This window comes from Rattus norvegicus, chromosome 3 (assembly GCF_036323735.1).
Source record: "Rattus norvegicus strain BN/NHsdMcwi chromosome 3, GRCr8, whole genome shotgun sequence".
Lineage (NCBI taxonomy): Eukaryota > Metazoa > Chordata > Mammalia > Rodentia > Muridae > Rattus > Rattus norvegicus.
This window is the reverse complement of record NC_086021.1, coordinates 144,518,253-144,541,142: the sequence shown is the minus strand read 5'-3', so window position 1 is coordinate 144,541,142 and position 22,890 is coordinate 144,518,253. Positions and strand designations below refer to the sequence as shown.

Here is a 22,890-nt window from a genome sequence, read left to right as displayed (position 1 = left end):
GCAAATCTCTCAGGATTGCCACAAGGGAACAAGCAAGGGAGTGCCTGACCCTGGTCTCCTTTGTGAAGAACTGCTTGTGCTTTCTTGGGTCATCTCCTCATTCTGCCAGCTACTGGCCTTTGCTTTTAGTTGAGCAGCGTATTAGAAAGCATTGCCTATGTGCTTTCAACCCTACAGTGAACTGCTATTTTCTGGGCTTAGTTGTGGATGAGTTTTTGCTCTCTCTCTCTTTCTCTTTCATGCCTCCCCCCACCTCTCTCCTGTCTACACTGTTTCCTTGGTGATCTCTCAAAGTTGCTATTCTCAGCAGGAGAAGAACAGCTGTATGCTCCTGGCTCTGGGCTGCCAGCAACCTGCCAGGAGCTGGTTGATGGGCAGGTGGCAGGCTGACAGAGAAGCCATGTGGTAGATGCTCTTGTATTACTGATTTTCATGCTCCCCACCCCAGGAGTTCCCATACCTTTGTTTCACTCGCAAATGCATGTTTATCTGTGTCTTGGATGGTTGGTCGGTGAGTGACAGATCTACATACAGCAATTCAAAGCAGGGAGATTGAGAGAGAGCGGTGGCAGCCCTCCTGATGAGAACCACTAGAACAGCTACTTCCTGGGATATTTGTTGCTACCATTTGATAAATTGTTCTTAAAAACCCCAGACTCATGCATGGCTGCATTCTAGGAGGTGGACAGAATGGGAAGCAGCAGTTATAGTAGTAGCGGAGAGGATGTTAATAATGAAATGAAATTACTCAGGTGGCATGGAACAAGTGTTACTTCTGCACATGCCCAAGCAGGTGGCATTCCCCAGAGGAGCAAAGCTCACATTAGTTAGGGAGGATACAAAAACAGCCTCTCAAAAGGGATTCCCTGGAGCTCTGATAAGGCACTCCCCTAGACATTAAGAGCCCTTGCTGAGAATCTCAAATCACCAAGGCAGAGTCTGGACCTTACTAGGTTATTCACTTCCTGTTAAGTGACTTTGGGATGAAAAAAAATGTGTTCCTTTTACTGTTCCAAAATCAGCAATTTTGAGCTTAAGGTTGAGGATCATCCTTCTGTAACTCCTGTAGAAGTTAGCATCACCAGAAAGCTTTTTAATGAGGTTGAGTCATTAAAACTGCACAGATTCTGATTTGCTGGGTTTGAGACTAAGTCCCTGATTATATGTCTCTACAAACATCCAGAAGGTGTGGACATTGTTGTTCTGCAGACAACATTTGGCTTGCTTACTGCTACATTATCAGTAAATGTCACTAGGTAGGGTCAAGAAGTGACTATGAAGTTAGCAAAATAGGACACTAGGCCAAATGAAGCAATCAAGGATTCTGTAGTAACAAAGCCCTCCCCTCAAAGAGAATAAGAGGCCGTTGATTCTAGGTCTAAATCTGAGTGACCATAGCCCAGGAACATGGACTTAGATTACGACGAGATCCATAGTTGCAATGTACAGGCAATTTCATGAAGTTTGTAATAGTAACAGAACAAAGAAAGTTATAAATCAAGGCATCTCTCAGTTCCATTGGTGGAAACATCAGAGATGTGGTTGCATTCAGTGGGAGGAATCGCAACTAAGGCCTCAGATGTTATCTGATAACATCCTTAACCGTGATTGGTAGAAAAAAGGGTTTCCTTAAGTTAACAAATCCCAAAGGTTTTCACTTATTTAGGTCTGACAGGGAGGCTTTTGGGGAGATAAGGACAGCTGAGAAATTAACATTCCAACCTCTTTGTAGTCCTTGACATTTTATCAGTTTATCAGCCTGTATAGATAGCTTCTTTCTAGAAATTCTCAGTCCTTCATATCCCTGTGGACCAAAACCAGCCCGCTCTTAGTTTTCACATTGGATTTAGGCTAAGCCACCCTAAATAGCTATTCTATCCTACTCCCATTTTTCAATGGTTGGAAAGGATTGAGATGAAGAAACCATGAAATGGAAATTATGATAGTCAAATTTCAAGGTCTGTAATAAAGTTTTATTTGAGCATATGCTTGTCTATTTGTAAATCCATTCTCAGTGGCTTCTTCCACGGCATAAGGGCTCACAAAGCTGAAGGTATTTGCCATCTGGTTCTGCAAGAAATATATTTGTGGATCCAGACAAAGACACATGCAACAAACAAAACTAGAAATCCTTGAACATTCATAATAAGCCTCTCATATCTGCAGAGCACTGCATATTTACCACAGATGAACACTGGGTAGGTTCTATTCAACATTGCCTGCAAAATCCATTTTATGAAGCTTCCCATGGTGTTTCTTGGATATACTCTAAACATACTCTAAAATATGAAGTGAGGCATGGAGTAAAACTACACATTAAGAAAAGGAGTCTGCCTTTGATTGACTACACCTGTAGAGTTTTAGGAATGCGAATCATATTGAAGCCTTGCAGTTAACTGTGAGGGGATATGGTGTCCCCACAGCCTCCTAAGGACTACTTTCCATGGTCAGCTGAAGGTATCCAGCCTCAGTAGGGGTACCGGGCTGTTTATATCAGAAATAGATGTATCTAGCCTACCACTGTTCTGGCACGTAGAGCAAAGCTAGCAAGTTGCTGTAGTTATTCTTTGGGGACAGGGTAATTGGCAAAGCTCTCTGTTACCGTACACAAGCATATCTGGAATTCATTAGAAGGGTGGTAGGGTGCTACAGTTTGCATCTGGAATGGTCTCCCAAAGGCCTGTTAGAGGTTTAGCCTTTAGCTTGGCACAATTGAAATGTGGTGGGACATTTAATAAGTAGGGCCTGGAGGAAGGAAGTTAGGTCATTGGGAATATGCTTATAAGGGAATACTGGAACCTAGTGTTTGTTCTCTCTCTCTCTCTCTCTCTCTCTCTCTCTCTCTCTCTCTCTCTCATTCTCCCTCCCCTCTCTTGATTTCTAGCTTTCATGAGGTAATCAGTATCCTTCTCTGTAGGCTCCCAACATAGTTGGGGGTTGCTTCACCATATTCCCAAACAACAGAGCTAACCAATTGCGGGCTGAAATCTACAGAACCAAAGGTCAAAACAAAACTTCCTTTTCTCTAAGTTGATTGTTTCAGGAACATTAATTATCATGGTAGTAGTGAACTGTGGGGAGATAGCCAATCTGTTAAAGGAGTTATTAAAGTGCAGTAGCATAAAATTGCTTTCCACTCTGAGTCTATTCTCAGAGATCCAGGGCCAGGAAGTGAGTCTGTGGATTTAGGAGTCTGTGGTTTGATTTTCAAAGTGGACAGAGGTGTGGCTATAATGCACTGAACACTGTGCCACGGGGTAGGGGCCTCGTGCCAATGGAGTAAGGAGCTAGCAATTGCTTTCCTTCTGTTTCCTCATTTAATTCATAAGATAAATCAATCAAATTTAATTAATCTGAATACCATAGAGAGCTAAAACATACACTTTGATGTCTCCAACTACTAGCCATTTGAATGAAGAACCTCTTGTTTTCAAGGAAGGTATGTTTTTAAAATCAGTAAGTTTATGAACAGAAATCAGAAGAACATAGGGACTTTAAACAATTCATGTTGACTAACACTCATAGAGGTTACTCCTTGACTTGTACTCTATTTAAATATTACACAAACCTATGGTGATACATGTATGACCAGCAAACTTGTTTAGAAGGAAAGACTGTCCCTCAGCTGAGATATAGGACAAATGTATAGATTGCTTTCAATAAGAATACTTTCAAAGCATTTTTATTCTCAGAGCAAGTTGTATGGATTTTTTTCTTTCAATTAAAACCCACACAATACTTTGTTTTGTAGTTTCACTGACATATTAGCAAATGTGTAGTGACTAATTCAGACCACCCTTCCTTTGAGATTCCCAATTCTCATAGCCTCCATCCAGCATCATTTGCTTTGAGTGACTGAAGACACTATGAAAAAGGATTCCTAGCGTCCCTAGTTGTGTCCTGCCCTCTCAGAGAAGCCGAACGAGCTAATTTCCCTGAGAAAAATTTCATTTTGGAAAGCTATTGCAAGATGATTATTAGAACACACCAGGCACTGTCTGTCTCCCCAAATAGTCTATGCTAGCTCAGTCCTGTCACTAAAGAATAGAGGACAGAGGCACTGTGGGCTCTGATGCCTGGAGACTAAGGTCGGTCTGATGATTGTCCTGTTATTCATGTGGGGATGGTTAAATGAGGTTTAGGTTTTAATTCTAAAGCAAAAACCAGAACAGAGTACTTTTGACAAAATGTAGATGGCAAGTGTCTGTTTACATGTCAGTGCTGGTTACGTTCAAAAGTAAGGTCACCTTTCTCTAGCACCGTAACAGAACAAAGCCAGCCAACTGCATATTTAATGCACATTTCAGTTGGTACACGCCTTTAACCACAAACCTCAGGAAGCAAAGGCCAGGAAGATCTGTATGAGATTCAGGCCTCCCTGTTCTACATATCGAGTTCCAGGCCATCTAAGGTTACACAGTGAGGTCTTGTCTCACAAACAAACAAACAAACAAACAAATAAATAGCATTTCTTAAAGGTGTTGTAACTAAAATTGTAAATTTTTAATGTGTGGCTTGTGTCTCTGTGAATAGATCTTGAACATTCTTGTGAATGAAATTTATCTTTCTTTATCCTAGTGGGTCCTACTAGTGTCAATCCATTTCTTAGTTAAAACAAAAGACCTTAGTTCAGATATGATGAACAGATGGCTCATAAATGAATTACTAACCACTGTGCATCACTGTATGTACACAATCTGGCCAGAATAGGTCACAACTACTCACAACGGGACATTTAGTAGCATGGTCTGAGGGCTCCTGACCCAAAACCTTTTCATCAGCTTGTTAAATTGCACATTTCCATTTATACCAATTAGTGAAAGAGATCTGTGGAAGTGAGGCTAGAACTGCATTTTTGACAAAAGTAATATATTCTTTCCCCCACCTGCCAATGGCAGCATCTGTGCGTTGCTGCAGGTCATTGCAAGCATCCAGTGGAACATTCTGGTAGCCCTTAGCTAACACTCTCTAGGGAGTATGTGGTGAAGAACCAGCCCGACTCCGTCTTAGGCTTAAAAGCCATCTTATAGTAAAGATAAACTAGGTCCACTCCTATTTATGATTAAACCTCTGTATCTCAAGGACGGGGCTATGTCCCACCTGTAGCCTTACCTACACAAGGTTCTGTACTGCCTGTTCCAGGAATGGCAACAATGTCCTTGCTTCAAAAAGTTAAAATCCATCTTGCAACTCTATGGTTGTTTCACAGGACTGTTATGATGACCTTGTTGTTGTGACTACCTGATGTTACGACTACCTTTTGATGTCTTTGTTTCAGAATGTTGTTGTGCCTAACTTGTCATGCTTATGTTCTGCTCCGGTAGACCAACTGCCATTTGCCCACTGAAACTCCTATTTGAAACCTCTTACCCCTGAGCTACAAAACCCTCATGTTCCTTATAGCCAGTGCTGATCTCTCAGAATCCACCTTAGTGGAGAAGACAGCCCATGGACACAACTTTAAAAACTTGCTTTAATTAGTTGCTTGTTTTAATTAATTTGACCATGATGATTTGGGCCTGTGGTCTTTCTCCTCTCATCTTTATGGTTAACGGTGGTTATCCATCACACTGCTACACTGTGATTTACGGTGGTGGTGTCCCTACTTTTTGATATTTGTTTCAATATGATGATGTGTGTTCATGCTTCAGTCTCATGAGCACACAAGTACAGAAGAACCGGGCTGAAGAACCATCTCATTTTTTAACTTCAGACAACTCACAAAATTCCTTCTCTTCCTCAAAATCTCTTATGCACTGACTATCTTCAGAAACCTACTTCCTTTTCAAGTCTGGCTCATTTATTTCTCAGACTATCCTACCAGACACCATTCCTGAATTGAATTCCCTCTGTATACCTGATCTAAACACAGTTCTGATCTCCATTCTTCTGAGAAGGGAAATAAATCTGCCTCTTTCATGAGCTCTGTCAGGAGCATAGCTGATGGGTTGCTTTGGCTTGGGTTTGTTCTGTAAGAGTGCTGGGATGTGAGGACTTACATTTAGATGCAACCGGCATTGGCATTCCTTAATTGCAAGAGGGCAGTCATCCACAACTAGTACCGACTATGACTAAATATCTGCTTTTCAAAAATGCCAATGTTTCTTTTGTCTATTTTGCAAATGCGGCTAAGTGAGTATTTAGTGCTATAGTTTGTATTCTGCAATGATTCCCAATTGTTTGCTTGGGAGCCAAAGCGTGGCAGACTAATTGATTAGGAGATGGAGCAGACAGAACAGAACCCTGTCTCACTTGTCCTGATCATAGCTTAAGCAAACCATAGTTCATTCATTGAGATACTGTTTGCTCACTGAGTGTTACATGGGTACAGCATGTCTAGCATGCAGCTATAGGTGAATCACTGCCTCTTAGAGGTGGTTCTGAAGGCTCTAACAAGAAGCGTTTTGGTCCAAGTCTCCATCCTCTGTCGTGCTTGTGAAGGACCAATGCAAATTCTCTTCATTTAAATAGTAGGTTGGTTGATTGGTTCTTGGGACAAGGGCTAGAGTGTTGCTACCAAAAAATTAAAAATTAAAAACAGAAGTCTTGTTAAGGTTTAAATAAAAGGATTCCATTCCAGAATGACGAATGAACAAAAAGATCTCCCCCACCCATTGTCTTTCAAACTCACTAATTTCTGTTTGTCACTTGATAGAGTCAACAGCAAGAAGTTCCGTATACTCAGGTTCACTAACAATTCTTGACTTCGGCGATGGAAGTTGGTGGGTGCAGTGTTCGGTTTCCCTACTGGGTATTTGTGGCTGCCCATGCCCTTAGCCCCATCTGCACCATCCCCACCTGTGACCCTTTTTACAAAAACTCCCCGCGCGGGACTGGCTGTTCCATTTCATTCAGTACGACCTGCAAATGCCTGGGATTTTCGATCTTCTTGGAGAGGCCTGCGACCAAGGAAGGATATATAACACAAAAGGCCAGCCCTGCAACTGTGAGGTGCAACATGCATTCCAGAGGCTCCTGAGGACTGCACCAAGGCTGGGACCCCAGCTGTGACAATGACTCTTTTGTTCATCTTTTGTCCATCACCCGTGCCTTTCTCCCACTGTGTTCCCAGAATACTTTCGTAATATATCACTTGCACATTAATCTTTGCCTAGGAGAGTGCTTCTGTGGAACTCATACTATGACAACTTCCATTTATTTATGAGCTATATTTTATTACTTATTCCAGGCACTTAAAATATCAATAAATCATTGCATCAGGAAAAAGTGGAAAAGAAGACCATTTTTATTCTAGCCATGGTAAGAAATATGGTAAATCTGGGCTTGATTTGCTTACTTGGATTAAAGATTTTACATTCAGAATATCACAGAATGGCCAGCACATGAACATTGTTAGCCCAGTCATTCCCTCAATTTTTTTTTTTTTTTTGGCTTTGTGACATCTCTGCTATGTCTCTCTTCAAAATCAAGACACTTGCATACAACGTCTCTCCATGTGAAGCCCCTGTACTACACCGTGCTGCTACAGTTAGGGTAAGAGTCTCACTGGAACGTTATTGACTCTGGAAGTGAATTCCCCAGAGAGCTGCTTTAAAAAGAAACATGCCCAGCTTATGCTGTAGCATTTTTTTTAAGACCATTAAGCAGTTGACACAAAGAGAGAGGACATAAAAGGAGTCCCAGCCAGAGTCTGGAGTCTTAGCTAATGGCAGAAGGGCCGCAAGTGATGATAAAGTGCCCCTGAAGTGATTGTGCGCAGTCAGTGGGGGGCGGGAGACCAATTTATCAAATTAGATTTTCCCCAATCTCCATTCACTTACGATAAGCCACTGGTGTGATTGCAACTGTTTCAGTGTGCAAATTTGACGTCTCCTGTTACGCAGTTTGTCATTTGCTGTCCTTAACATGGAGAGGGTTTAAAAAGCACTTTAGATTAGACCTTGTGGGCAAAGGCTGGAACGTTTCTGTAAGTCACACAGAGGGTATTCCCTTTAAAGATAGGAAGCTTTCTGTGTGAGATGATTTTGATCGATTCTGCCGTCAGGGAGAGCTGTTTATCCTCTATCTCCAAATCCATGTTTGACCTTGGGTAGTTTTAAAGGCATTAGGTTCAGAACTCTCAGGGGGAGTATAGAAAGATTGCGTCAAAGATGAATCTAACACTCTAGTGAGGAAATCCAACAAGATGGCAAAGCCAGTTTAAAGATGAACTGTACATAGCTCTGGGATAAGATTCCTGACCCAGATAGAGACTTGGCTAATATCTTGTAGGGCTTGTAGGGCGGTGAGATGACAGCTCTGTATGTCTTTGGTTTACTAGATAGAAACCACAAACACTAATCCCACAGTAACAAAGGGATTTCATAGGGTGTGCAAATGATTGGAATTTATTCTTTAACTTTATAGTAAGTTAAAGAAGGGAACTTGGCCAATCAGTGAGTCCATTTGACAGTGCACCAGCATGACAAATGGAAAGATTTGCATGACTTTTTTAGTTGGCTTCCCTTCTAAGGTTTTAAGTTTAAGGATATGAGCGAGCCAGTTTCACTTTGAGTACTGTGTGGTGGAACCTGTCACTGGCTGCCAAGCAACTTGATTGTCTTTTAAAAATGGCCATCTGTGGTGTCTCAGAATGTACTGTGTGAGAAGAGGGTGTTTGTTTGTTTGCTTTTAATTTTAAATTTTGTTTTTCAAACCTAAAAAGGAAAATGAAAATCTCCTGAGAAGCTTCAATGAAGATCCACTGCCAGGTCACACCCCAGGCCGATTCAGTAAAACTCCCTGAGAATGGATCCCTGAATGCAGCTTATTTTAAACGTCACCAGGAAGCTTCGATGTGCAGCTGTGGTAAGCGGTTGGGGAGGGGCAGAAGCTTATTTTAAAATTAGGACCAAACTAACATGTATTACCCAGTTTTTCTCCAAATATCAACCCTATTACGAAATGTTTCATTAAAAACTGATCAAATGCCACTTTAAAGACTGGGCTGTGGCCCGTTATATAAATGTATGGTTTATTTGGTTAATCTTACTGGGTATTTAGTGTTTTGTCCACCTGTTTGTCTCCCTTCCCCTTTTTCTTTCATATGGTGATAATAAACAACACTGTCACAAGTATATTTACAGAGACTTCAGCACATCCTGTATCATTCCCTTATCCATGAAGGCAGACTCACAGACCAAGGAAAATGTTTAAAAACCTCTGAAACTGTTGCCAGCACCGCTCTCCACTGAGTCTTGCCAACTCACCCTACTAAACTTGTGATTTCTTTACATTTTATTTTTAAAATATTTCATACCACTAGAATAATTAAAAACTTATTTTTTTTCTGACATCCTCCTGCCCCAGTGATACTTTTTTAGGTTGACTTTTCTAATCCTGATAAATGTATCTTTTGTATAAGTGGTTAAAGTCCAAAGTCTGATTTGCTGTTTTTCTCAACAGTTCCTTGTCAATAAGACCTTCTCTTTTCATTAGTTCCTGAAGCTTGACATTTAAAATAGAGCTCGCAAGTTTAAAAAAAATGGAGCTTTGCACCTTGAATAGACTTGAGATTTGCCTGGCAAAGCTTGAACTGAATCTATCAGGTTACATTCTTATCTAGATGTTAACAATTATTGCATTTTACAAACACCTTCTTTTAGTTTTAACTCAACCTCATTTAAGGAGCACTCACTCCGGGTGTTGAAAACAACCAGAGCTCATCCTCTCTGAGATGCCTTTAATCTGCCCACAAGCAGCTTGTGGCTTTGTCTGTAACAGTCTCCCTCAATCCGACTGCTCCCCTTTAACCTCCATAGCATTGCTTATGCCAGAGCATTCCCTACATAGAAGGGAAATTCCAGAGCAATGATTATTAATTCTGGATTCAGTTGGACCTATTTTTATATATTGTTGTCACCTATCTATTTAATTTTTGTAAAATTAGAAAAAAACTTAATATCATTGTTCTGTGCTTGAATTTAAAAAAAATTTGGAATGTCTGTATCCATGTTCATGGAGCATGTATGTCAAAGGACAACTCACATGCACTTACATACACACAAAGACATGGAAATTCAAAATCGTCAAGGCCATAGTACATAGAAAAAGAGAAGGGCCTTTTTAACCTTGTTCAAGTAAATAGAAAAGACAACTTTCAATGAGTGCAGACCTTAAGCTATCTCTTCTACAGTCCTGGAATGCGATGAAGAGAGGGTAGACTTACTAAATCATTGTTTAAAATGAGTAAGTTGTGTGTGGTGACACATGTCTTTAATTCCAATACTTAGGAGGCAGAAAGGGGCTGATCCCTAGGCTTGAGATCAGCCTGGTCTATAGAGTTAGTTCCAGGACAGAAAGGGTTACACAGAAAAAAAATCTATCTTGAAAAATGAACAACATCATCAACAACAACGACGACGACGACAACAACAACAATAACAACAACAGCAACGACAACAACGTAATAGTTCTTTAGCATCGTCACTCTTAGCTTTGCTTTCTTGAATCTGAGACCCCTTCACTGCGCTTCCCCTACAGCCCAGCACCAGAGAAGCCTTGCAAAGGGTTGGCTTCAGAGAAGCCCCATCCCACAGCCCTGCTCTTTAGAAGGATACCTGATGGAGAATGAACAGAATTAAGGGTGTGGTCGAGTAAAGAAGCATCACGTGATGAGCCTTTGAACAATCTAACTTCAAAGTGCTTTCTTCTATCTGTGTCTGAGAAACCAACTAGGTTTTAGAAACCTGACTGGTTGTGGGTTTTGACCATTAACCCCCTTGCTCTAATGATTTCGCGAATGCCAACAGGCAAGCTTATAGAAAGCCTGCTTTTCCTCAAGCTACTCTTTGAGCTGCCTTGGTCCTTTCAGGGAGGGATCCCTCTTATATTTCAAGGGCATTGGGTTGCAGATGCTTATGTTTAGCGGATCATTAAGCCTGTTTCATCCTTTTACTGCAAATGAAGGAGCTATCTGAAGCTTTAGACCTCTTGTGTTTGTTGAACTGAACTGGTAGGGAGAACTAGGAAACTTTCCCTGAGCTCTCTGAGGTACAGACAAAGCTGCACCCATGTTGAAGAAGTTCTTGAAGCTGCAGCACTTCCCGGCACATTTCAAAGCTCCCTTCAGAAGTGAGGCAACGCAGGCCTGACTCTAGCATTTTGCCTTTGGGTAACAGATGTTTCACAGAGAATTTCAGTAATTCTTTTTAATGTTCTGAATAACTCAAGGTTGTTTCAGCTCTTAGTCCCCAAAGTGCCCATGTACCGCCTTGGAATGAGTAAATTGATTAAGCCAAGGCCTATCTGTCTAGAACTTTAAAGGATGGCTCCTTTCTCAGGACTCAGAAAGCTGTTTTCATAGAGCCACTTCTCTTCTGGGAATTTAAGAGAGACATGGTGGGCCTCTCTCAGCAGTCAACCTTGAGTCTGAGTGAAGGAGTTCTCTTAGGGCAGACCTGGAAAGCAGGTGAGGAAGTAAGTTCAGAGAAAGAAGGTCAAGCGAGGTTGATTCTCTGCATCTGACTTACCTTGCTCTGAGCTTTAAGTTCTGCCCTAACACATGCCTTAGAGCATGTCCTTCAGTAGACCAGAAGCTGAGCTTCTTTACTTCCATTTCAATCATTAGCTAAAGACATTTGGGGGCACAGAAACACACAGGCATTTCTGACATCTGGATGAAATAGCTCCCTGTGTGGGGAAAGTCTTAGTTTTTTAAATTTTTTTTGTTTGTTTTTTGTTTTTTGTATTTTGTTTGTTTGCTTGTTTTCCAGCAGCAGACTATACAGAAGCTATGAAGGAGGCTGACAGGCAATCCAAGGGTATCTCATGAGGGATCTGCAGGGCTTGGAATAGGAACTCTTTGGGGACTATTTTCCAGCTCAGGCTGTAGGGAGGAGCCATCTTAAAAACGGGTTCAAGCCATCTGTGGGCTCTGTGGGGACATGATGACACATCCTGTATGGGGATCTCTGCCAGGCAGCAGGGTGGAAGGCTTGGCCAGGTCACCCTGCAAACCGCCTGACTAACCCTCTGCAGGTACCAAGACTTTCTCTTAAGGCCCAGAATACACATCATATGTAGAGGTTTGTTTTTTATCTTATTATACTGAGTATATAGCTGTTAGATAACTTGTGACAGTGTCCCCAAACACACCTTAGGAATGACTTCTGGCACCCGTAAAAAAATCACATCATTGTCATTTTTCAAGAGCCCTATTGAGAATAGAAATGAGCACTGGGGGCTTAGAACGCACTATTTGGATCCTTGTACGTGGTAGCACATTGTAATGCTTCCAACAATATCATGTGGCCACAGAGAAGTAACAACATACTACAGTTCTTAGCTGGTGGAGGGCCCAGGAGAAGGTGTGAGTGCATCCCTACACTCTGATTCCAAAGACAGGAAAGGCATACTCTGACACACACACCCTTACTCTTCCAGTCTTTGTTTTAATTACAGGCTTTGCCCTTGTGAAGTGTTTGATTCCTGGCTTGGACTGAGGCTGTGGCAAGGTGAGCAGGTTACAGATAACTTTAAGAGCTTTTCTCCTGGGTGTCTGTGAAAACAAACAAACAGGCTTTTGAAAAGCCGGAACGTTGGCAGTGAGGGTCATCCCACTCTTCAAAAGCCCACCTTGGGCTTCTGATTTACCAAATGCCAATAAAGCAAATTTGCAGGGCTCTCTCATTTCCTAACTAAAGCTAATCTCAAGCTTTGAGGAGAGCTATCCTTCTATGTCATTTAGAAACTTTATGTAGAAAATGTCAAAGAATGGTTCTCATTAGCCTTTTTTCTTAAATTTAAATGAGAATCAGTCTAATGCCTTTGTTATCCTTGCTTCATAGGTAGAAGTGCAAGACTAAGGTGGCTGGAATGCACAGTTCTGGGTCCTGGAGGCGGTAAGACACAGAGTTGCAGAGATGGGAAATGGCTCCAAAGAGCCTGAATTGCTTACTTAGGTCAATGTTGAAAACACTACCCAAAATTTAAATATACAGGACAGAAAATCATTTTTTTCCTTGTATTGGAACATTGAATACTTTAGACTTATGTAAAGATTACCTAATTTTCTAAGGGTCTATGCTTTTCTTTGATGATCTATTTAATTGTGAGTCAAGGCTCACCTTGTAGCCCAGGCTGTCTTGGCTCTCACGGACTTCCTCTCTCAGCTTTCCAAGTGCTGGCATCACCCATTACAGGCAGGCGCCTTTATCCAGTGATACGCTATTTTCTTTTTTTAAACAGCTTTATTGCAGTATAACTGATGTAAAATAAATGTGCATATCAAATGCAAAATCTCATAAATTGCCATGAAACCCTTGCCACAAGGAAATGAATGCATTTGTCACCCTCCCAATAGTTTTAATGTGTGCTTATTCTTAATTAGAGATGGGATTGTAAAGGTGGATATTTGTTTGCAGAAGACTAAACAAATGAACTTGACCCTTGACCCATTGTAGATGCAGATGATTTCTTTCTGGTAGAAAATACATTGTCAACAAATATCATAGTGCACTAATCTGCTAGAAATCATTTTAATGAACTTATTTCAATTTCCTTCTCCTGGCTGACTATAAATATTTGTTCTTCGGATACTCTGGGACTCTAAAACAATCTTTGGCATATGCTTATTACAGATTCATGTAAAAGTCATGATCTAATAATTTAAAAATCTTTCTTTGCAAACAAATAACCCAATTAAAACTGGGGCACGGAACTTAGCAAACAGTTCTCAAAAGACGAGACATATCGCACTGAACCACAATTAGCCGTCAGGGAAATGCAAATCCAAACTACTTTGAAATTTCATCTTCTGCCTGTAAGAATGGCCAAGATCAATAAAACAAATGATAGAACATACAGGGAGGATGCGGGGAAACAGAAACACTTATTCATTGCCAATGAGAGTGGAAATTGGCACAACTATGATGAAAATCAGTGAGGAAACTGAGAATTGATCTACCTCAAGATCCTGCTAGATGTCTTTTCAGCATATACTCAAAGGGCTCATACTACAGAGAGGCTGGAAACAATCTGCATGTCTATCAACAAATGGATGGATAACAAAAATGTGGTCCATTTACATGATGGGATGTTATTCAGCTGTTACTAAACATAAAATTATAAAATTCGCAGGAATAGATATAGAGCTACCAAAAAAGTCACCTGGAGTGAGGTAACTCACACTTTGGAAGATAAATATTGCATGGTTTCTCTTACATATGGATGTTAGCTTTTAAGCTTTCAATGTGTATGCTACAGAATACATCTGGATAACCACAGAGCTTAAGTGCCTAGTTAGGGATTAGGGATAGAAAGACCATCTCCCAAGGATAAGAAAATAGAATAGAGTCATGGAGAGAAAGGGGGAAAACTAGAATAACAGCATGAAGAGGTGATGGGAGTAAAGGGTAAAGGAAGAAATATGGGGAAGGGCAACTAACACTAAAGGCCTTTTGAAAAACTACGGGGGAACCTACTGCTATAGTAGCTTTATTAAACATATATGAAAGTAATTGAAATGAAATCACAGTGTCCCAATTAGACATTCTATGCCACCATGTAAAACCCCCAGTTACAAGAATGGGTTATTTCTTATTGGGTCCTTGCCAAAGGGTTCCCATAGAGGTCCCCAACCCCCACAACTTGATGGCTGAAGACACTACTCATGTCATCAAATATGGAGAAGTCAAGCTGGTGCCAAACTTGAAGATTCACTCTATTATTAGTATCTGGAGAGTACTCTGCACCAGAAGAGAAAGGTAGTCATCCTTATTACCTAGCTACAAATGCTGCCACAATCTAACAATGACTTGTCTCCAAAATATACCAATACAATAATGGCACATATGTTATGTGCACAACCAACCGCTTTCTGCTTGGATCTAAGGTCCACTTCATGAAAGGGTACTCATACCTGATAGTGTTAAAGTTCCCAAGATCCTGAGACTAGGTAAGTCATGGGCCTAGGAAAAAGCCTAATGCCATCAATCTGCCAAAAGAACTTAGTAGTAAATGACTCCTAATTGCATGCTATTGTGCCCATTGATCAGTGCCTCACTTAATATCAAAGAAGTTTCTTCTTTCAGTAGGTGGTTCCCACCACTGGTAAATGTACAGAGAGTGAGAGACTTTGGAGGGTTCAGCTCTAAGCGGAATGTTTTCATCAAAGCCCTCTCCTTAGGGGATTCGTGCGGAAGAAGAGGCAGAAAGACTGTAAGACCCAGAGGAGATGGATTACTTCTTGGAAACAGTGCCTTCCAGACACAACGGGAGTGATGCACAGGCGAAGTCATTGTGGCAGAGACTGCGGCGACACACACAGATCATGCCCAATCAAACCGAATGAGGGGGGAAATGGACATGGGATTCCGCCCTGGTGAAGAAGCTGTTTGTCAGTGATACTTGCTGGTAAAGGGAACATATGTTTTCTCTAGTGGTGTCTCACTGGGTATCTCAGCCACATTTCAGGATATGTCCCATGGCTGGCCAGGAGAAGTGTGCCAACCTAAGAGGAACTCAGTGGTACTTTTTTGAACCCTTTTTATCATTCTGCTTTCTTCTGGCATTTTTGTTTGTTTATTTTTTGTTTTTGTTTTGCCTCATTGGTCTTTTGATTGTTTCAATTTTCATCTTTGTGGGTTTTATTTGGGGGTGGTTGTTTCTTGTTTTGTTTTTTGAAAGAGAAAGAGAAAGAACATAGAGCTGAGCAGCTAGGGAAGTAGGGGGGATCTGGGAGGAACTGTGAGAGGAAAAACATGATCAAAAATACACTGTATACATTTTCTTTCTGTTAGAAAAAGGAAAACTGGGCTGGAGAGATGGCTCAGCCGTTAAAGGCTAGGCTCACAACCAAAAATATAAGAAAAAGGAAAACTATTCTTTGCCACTACAAATTTGTTTGTGTGTCCTCAGTGTGCCTAAATGTAGAAAATATCCTCAAAAATTTGTTTCCCCTTAAAGATGGTGGAATTCTAGGTGACTGTAGAAGGTTTGCTGGCCCTGCAAGAAAGCAAGTTTATGAATTTCCTTGCTCTATCTTTGTTATGTGCTGGTGGATGTACTCAGTGAACCCCAGTGTGACCGAGGTTCTTGGTCTTATCAGCTCCCTAGATTTAAGATGTTCTCTTTTGTAGCTTCAAACATATCTTAAAATTTCCATGAGTTCCCTTATAAAGAGGAACATATTTTGAGCAAACAGGAGTTTGTGGTCCTGCAGTGCATTTGGTTATCTCAGGAGATGTGGCAAAGGTGAAAGGATCCATGAATAACACATCAGAGAGAGAACGCATGCAGGAAGGTTAGCTGCCGTAATCACAAGGGCAGCACCTCTTCCTTCAAGTGGATTTGTGTCCCTTTTTGGAAGCAGCCTCAGGTTTGTTTGACATTTCCAAGGGATCAGAATTCAGGCTTATTAATCCCAGTTCCTTTAGGAAGAAACCCAGTGAGAATGGCTCTCTGCCTTTACTGAACTTCTCCAAATGTCTGGGCACTCTCCCTTATATTACCCTCTCTCTTGCTTGCCCTCCAGTCAATACAACCAGCATCTTCTGGAGGAGGCTGCTGGCCAGGGCCCAGGTCTCCTCTGGGAGTTCCTGTGGCTCTTAGGCGTTCAACGCTGGTGCTTTTGCTACTTTTTCCTCTGGATTCTTTGTGTCCCCTTCACACTGGGACTGGTTCTCACAGGGAAGCATTTTAGTCCAGGTGTCTGGCTCATGAACACCATGGAGCACAGCTGTGAGGCAGGGATTTGCCCACACCTTGCTGCTGCAAAACATGTGAGAGGCCATGGGTTTGAGCTGATCATTGCATTATTCCCATGGGCCAAATGTAAAGTCATCTTTGGTAAGTTTCCATGTCCCCAACTGACACTAAGTTGTTTATCTAACTTTGAAAACAAGGGGAGTGCAAGAAGACAAAAGATACTAATGTCCCCAGACAAGCTAGCTTTAACTGTCATGATGAGGTTGGCTCTGTTTTATCCCATAAAAAGATAATGATGACACCTGCTTTTCACTCTCTATTCCTTATTTCTAAGCCCTTTGCTGCTTGAACAGCCAATTTCCCCTGCCATATTCATTCATGCACTCCTTCTACTTTAGAGGGCAAGGCACTGTCCAGCTGTGGAATCTCAAATAAAAGCCTCAGAAGGCTTTTATTTTTATATTTCTTTGTGGCACTTAAAAAAAATGACACTGAGCTCTCTCCTAACAGTTTACTTGCATGAAGTACAATATAATCATACACAAATATTGATTATACTATATTATTTAGGGGATTATGAAAAGAAAAATTACCTGCATGTGTTCAGTACTGATGAAAAAACTGAACAGATTTTGTCTGTGATTGGTCGAATTTATTCATATAGAAACTATACACGCGGGCTGACTGTGTGGTCTGGGCAGCCTTGAAGAGCAATACTTCTAAAACTTCAGCTACAATTTTTTTTCTTACGTTGAGAGTTTGTTTAACATACAGAGTCCTGAATTCTAACCACAGTGGTCTGTGATTAGCATTCTCATCACGTGGTTCACAGACCACACTCTGAACAGAAGCACAGACACCTGGAAAGCTTCAGGCTCTGCTGCATGACCAGAGAAGCTATATTCCATTGCATGAGAGCCAGGAGGGAATTAACATTTGAGGATGGTTCTTTTTTTTCCCCCCTAAGAAACCCAGCAAAAGCCATACGAGGCTCTTTGTTGTTTAGAAACAGCACTGAAGCCCTTCGAGAGGGTTCTTTTCTGTAGCCTTAAAGAATGATGTATTTATGCTCTTCTTCCTGCTCAGAAAGCACTTGATGAGAACTGTTATTCCTCTAGTGAGAAACACAACTTGAGACTCAGTCTGTGGTGGCTACTGGCAATCATTCCATGTTCGTCCATAGGGCTTCACAGCCAGGGCCCACCATTAAGGAAATGAATGAATGGGGAAAGGAATGATTACAGTCTCTGCATCTGCAGTACAGATATACCCTAGTAGTAAGTGAAGCTCTACCGAAGTATTGAACAACCTTTCCGAGCACTGTGGCCTTACCAGAAGCAAGACATGGGCCCTGGTGTGAGGTGAAAATAGTCTAGGCTAATGGCTTTCCACTAATTAGCACTAGAAAGGATGTATACCCACAACCTCCTTATTAAACTTGAGCTTGCATTTTCTCTTCTGTGAAGCAGAATTACTCATGTGCTCTTCATGCTGCTGTGAACAGAGCACTTCACTCTGAGGTACATGGGCCTGCAGTATCAGCATTTCCTGCAAGTGGGTTACAAGTGCAAATTCTGAGGACTCAGCTCTGCAAACCAAACAGTGTTTTGGGATGGACCTCAGCCATCTGTACTTTAAAGAGCCATCCAGGGGATCCCACTGTGCCCTTGTTAATTTCTTCCTCCCTTTCCCAAATTGATAGCCCTTAGAGAGGTCTGGAAAGAGGGAATCTCATTTGAGAAAACAATCCTATCATATTGGCCCGTAGGGAAGCCTGTGAGGTATTGTCTTGATGAATGACTGATGTTGGAGGGCCCAGGCCACTGGGGACCATGACATCCCAAAGAGGTAATTCTGAGCTATATAAGAAAGCTGGTTGAGCAAGTCACGAGGACTAAGCCAGTAAGCTTGCTGCCCTCTGCTTCAGTTCCTGCCTCTCCTGGTTCCTGCCTTGAGTTCTGCCCTGACTTCCCTTCATAATGGACTGTGAAGTGCAAGGTGAAAGAAACTCTCTCTTCCCCAAGTTGCTTTGGATCACAGTGTTTATCATGGCAAGAGAAATTGGGCTAGGACAATGTGGAAATGACTCTTGCCTGGAATGAGGGATTCTCCATCCCTCTTTGTATCCATGCAGTGAGAAGGTGAATGAATAGCTACTTTAATGGATCACAAGGTAGACTCTATGTTAAAAAAAAAGTCTTTGCGAGGGGCGCTATAGATCAGCTAACCAGTACATGATCTTGCCAACTAACTTTATTGTGAGTTGAGATGAACTCAGTCCAAACTGCTGACATTCACAACAAAGAGCTAAATAAATGAATCTCTTTTGACTTCACTAAGTTTTTTTTTTGGGGGGGGGGTCATTTGTTACACAGCATAAGCTAACTGACATACTGACAATAACTCAGGGTGCTATGGTGCCATTGTCTTCTTTCCCTAGCCTGCCCTTCATACTAAGGCGGCTCATTTCTTTTTATTCTCTTACATTAGGAGTTTTTTAGAGAGTGCACCTAACACTCTGAGTGAGCAGCAGGCAGTAAGTGGAGCAGAAACAAAGCCAGCGATGTCAGAAATGGATGGTGCTGCCTTTGGATCTTTAATAAAAGAAAATAGGCCAAGGGGAACAAAGGAAGCTTGACTTAATCTAAATTTTTCATATGGCATCTGAGAAACAACTTGTGATTCTATTCTTAGCCTGTTCCTTTACTGAAAGGGAAATTTATTTTCAGTTAGTACCTATCATGGTCTATGAGGGAAAGCCGAAGTTGGGGTTTAAGACAGAAGGAAGTCGGTGAAACTGGATTTTTTTCATCATATTTCATTTCACACCCCTTCCCCCCAACACACAAATGCTGTTGAACTAGACCAGATGTCACCACCAAAAGGAACTGAGGATTGTTGATGGATTGTCTTTACCACTCTGATGATGGCCATCAGTTAGTGAGAGATCTGGGATGCTGGGCAGAAAGGGCATCCCTGCAGCTCTCCCAACACCCCAACACCCAAGGGGATTCTTGCCTCTTCATGAGCAGTTCCCTACTTTTCTAACATTGGGGTCATCTGGGTCTTAATTATAGGCAAGAGGCCATCCTGTGAGCCCTGAGGAAGCCAAGTTAACAGTGGGGCATTTGCTTCAAATCAATTAACTAAGAAGGACCGTATCATCACTCTCAATTACATATACAAAGAAGATGAGGCACCAGATATTGCATAACTTCCCCTTAGGTCATGGTCCAGAACATGTGCCCTCAACTCTATGTTAACCTGGGACCAAATGCCAGAATAGAGTTTGAGACATAGTAGATATTTGACAAATAGTAGGACTGACTGAATATCATGAGCTGTAACCACAGTGAAGTCCCCAGGGGTTGGTAATTGTGCCTATAGAATCAATATTAGTGATGAGGTCTTGATTTGTTCTCCCGCTATCCCTTTCTCACCACTTAGAAGCACACGATTAGCTCACCTAGTCCTTTTGGATTTCGAGGGGTCCCGAAATGAAAAAGTAGCCATTTAGTAGGAAGTGTAAGAGAGTCATCTGGAAGGTGAGATTCCTCAGCAAGGAGCCTGCTGACTCCTCAGGTTGTGGATGCATTATTCATGTAGGCAAGGGCACTGAACCCATGCATGGCATAAGGCAAGTGCCTTCCTCACCTGTGACTGTCAGAACCACATGCCACTTGCTACTTCTTCTTTGTCAACATATCCTGGGCTCAAATACTCAGCCTACACTTGAGGGTAAAGAAAAACATACCAGTGCAGCTTCTCTGCATTTATTTTATACCTTGCTTCTTGTCTTATCACACCCTCTCCTACATACGTGGATAGACATTGTCTCAGTTCCTTTTCTACAGTTGTGACAAAACAGCATGACCAAGACAACGTATAAAAGAAAGCATTTAATTAGGCATATGCTTCCAAAAATTGGAGTCCATGGTGGTGGAACAAAGGCATGGCAACACAAATAGCTGAGAGCTCACATCTTGATCCATAAGCAGGAGGCAGAGAGAGGCACATTGGGCACGGCATGTGTTTTTTGAAACCTCACAGCCTGACTCCACAACATAACCTAACAGAGCTTCAGCAAGTCCATACCTCCTAATCCTTCCCAAACAGTTTCAGCAACTCGGGACTAAGTATTCAAACTTATGAGTATGTGGGAACCATTCTTACTGAAACCACCTCAGGTGTCCCCATAACATCCATACTTGCTAGTCTACGTTTCTCTAAACCAGGAAAATCCAATTTGAGATTCTGCCTTTGAAATGTGGCAGTTCAGAAATAGCTTACAGTTAGCTGTCCACAGTGAAATCATTAGAATTCCAAGTTTACCTACCAACCTTCAGAGTGGATTCCTCTTATTAAGGAATAGAATGAATTTTAATGGACTTCTGGAGATTTTGCCAGTGCTATCAGACACTAGGTTAGGTTGAAGGACACAGAGCTTTGAAGTGACAAGCTCTTGCTTTTAATTTTAACCAGAAATAAATTAACATACATTTATTCCATTTCTATTCTATAAGCAGGAAGATGATTTCTTCCTTTGAAACCAGTCTTACTATGTAGCCTATGTTGGTTGCATATTTGTGATCTTCCTACCTTACCTCCTAAGGCTGAGATTATAGCCCACATAAGTGTATATGAGTCACACACCTTGCAGAGAGGTGAATTTATGAGAGAATAATGTGGAAGGATGGGAAAAAATAAACATGATTTTCTACTTACATGTTTTTTTTCTAGGTTCCAAATATGGATGTGGTGGCAAGTAAACAAGCCATAAGACCTGCTCATAAGTCTGCATAGTTACTAATTCATTTCTAACGAACAGCAAGTGGTTCTATGGGAACTGCCAGAGTGTGTGAAAGCTGACTTTGATAGTTTCACACCTTGAAACCTAATGAATTCAGTGCACTGGAGAATGGAGGCATAGCCAGCATGAGGACATAAACCTAACACTGAGAACCCTGAGACTCAAGTGAACATTTAGTTCACTACGCACAATTCATAGCTCATCTAAGTTCTCAGAATCAGAAACTTTTTCTGCATTGCCAGTAACCATCACTATCCTGAACTAAAAATGAATGAGGATAGATTGGTCTTCCTAATGTGAAAGACAAGGCATGGAGATGTAGATGGAGGGATTACTGGATAATTTGTTAGTGCTAATTATATGTGGTGCTGGAGATTGAACACAGGCCCTGTACATACTAGACAAAGAATGTGTGTGTGTGTGTGTGTGTGTGTGTGTGTGTGTGTGTGTGTGTATGAGGGAGACAGAGAGAAAGACTTGGCAACCGTTTTCATTAACAAGTAATGACCCATTACAGTGACTCCATGTGGATTTGACCACATGTACCTGACATGTTATGACAAACAGGACACTTCATCTCTGCTACAGTTAGCCTAAGAACACATATTTCCATCAAATAAGGCAGTTTATTCTTATTCTATTTTATGAAAGGGCAAAGCCAGATTGGAGAGCATTGTACAAAAGAGGCGACGTGGTAGTTTGAATGAATACTGTTCCCCATGGGCTCATACAACTGAACATACTGGGTGCTGTTTGGGGATGTTATAGAAACTTCAGGAGGTGCTGGGGGGGAGTATACTATTGGAAGTAGGCTTTGAGGGTTTATAGTTCCATTCCACTTCCCGCTTGCTTTCTCTGCTTCTTGTGTATACATAAAGATGTTATCGGCCAGCTTTCTGCTCCTGCCACCATGCCTTCTCAACCATTATGTGCTCTCTCTCTCTCTCTCTCTCTCTCTCTCTCTCTCTCTCTCTCTTTCTCTCTCTCTCTCTCTCTCCCCGCCCCCCACAAATCAAAACTAGACTTTCTTCTGCATTTCGTTGTGGCATTTTATCACAGTAACAGAAAAGAAGCTAGTACACTTGACACATGCTTTCCTGTTAAGGAAATGCATGTTAAGGGCATGAATGCCAAAGGAAGACTGAGACACTTGATGTAAGAAAAGAGAGGGGACACATGACAGCTAAATCCACAGTATAAGTCTGGAAGTCTTGGAATAGGAAGAAGCCCTTACTAGAAAACCTGAGGAAATCCAAATAACTGTACGGTGCATTCTGCCTGTAACAGGCCTTTATGCTAATGCATTTGCTTTTAGAAATTTTGCTTACTAGCTAAATGGACCAACATTGATTTCATGATTATAATAAATTATAGTGCTGTAAGGTGTTAACATGGGAAATTAGGTGAGAGTCAGACCATCTTTACCATTTTCA

The 22,890-nt window shown here is 41.5% G+C and overlaps 1 protein-coding gene and 1 long non-coding RNA gene across 6 annotated transcripts in view; one reads left to right on the top strand and one right to left on the bottom strand.

The window, feature by feature from the left end:
- The window catches only part of Snap25 (synaptosome associated protein 25), an 81,871-nt gene that overhangs the window by 35,307 nt on the left and 23,674 nt on the right, over positions 1–22,890 (bottom strand). The gene's annotated exons all lie outside the window — the stretch shown is intronic.
- On the top strand, positions 12,402–15,820 carry LOC134486161 (uncharacterized). The gene is made up of 3 exons (XR_010064911.1): positions 12,402–12,455; positions 12,789–12,842; positions 15,128–15,820. It is a non-coding gene; the product is annotated as an uncharacterized LOC134486161 (long non-coding RNA).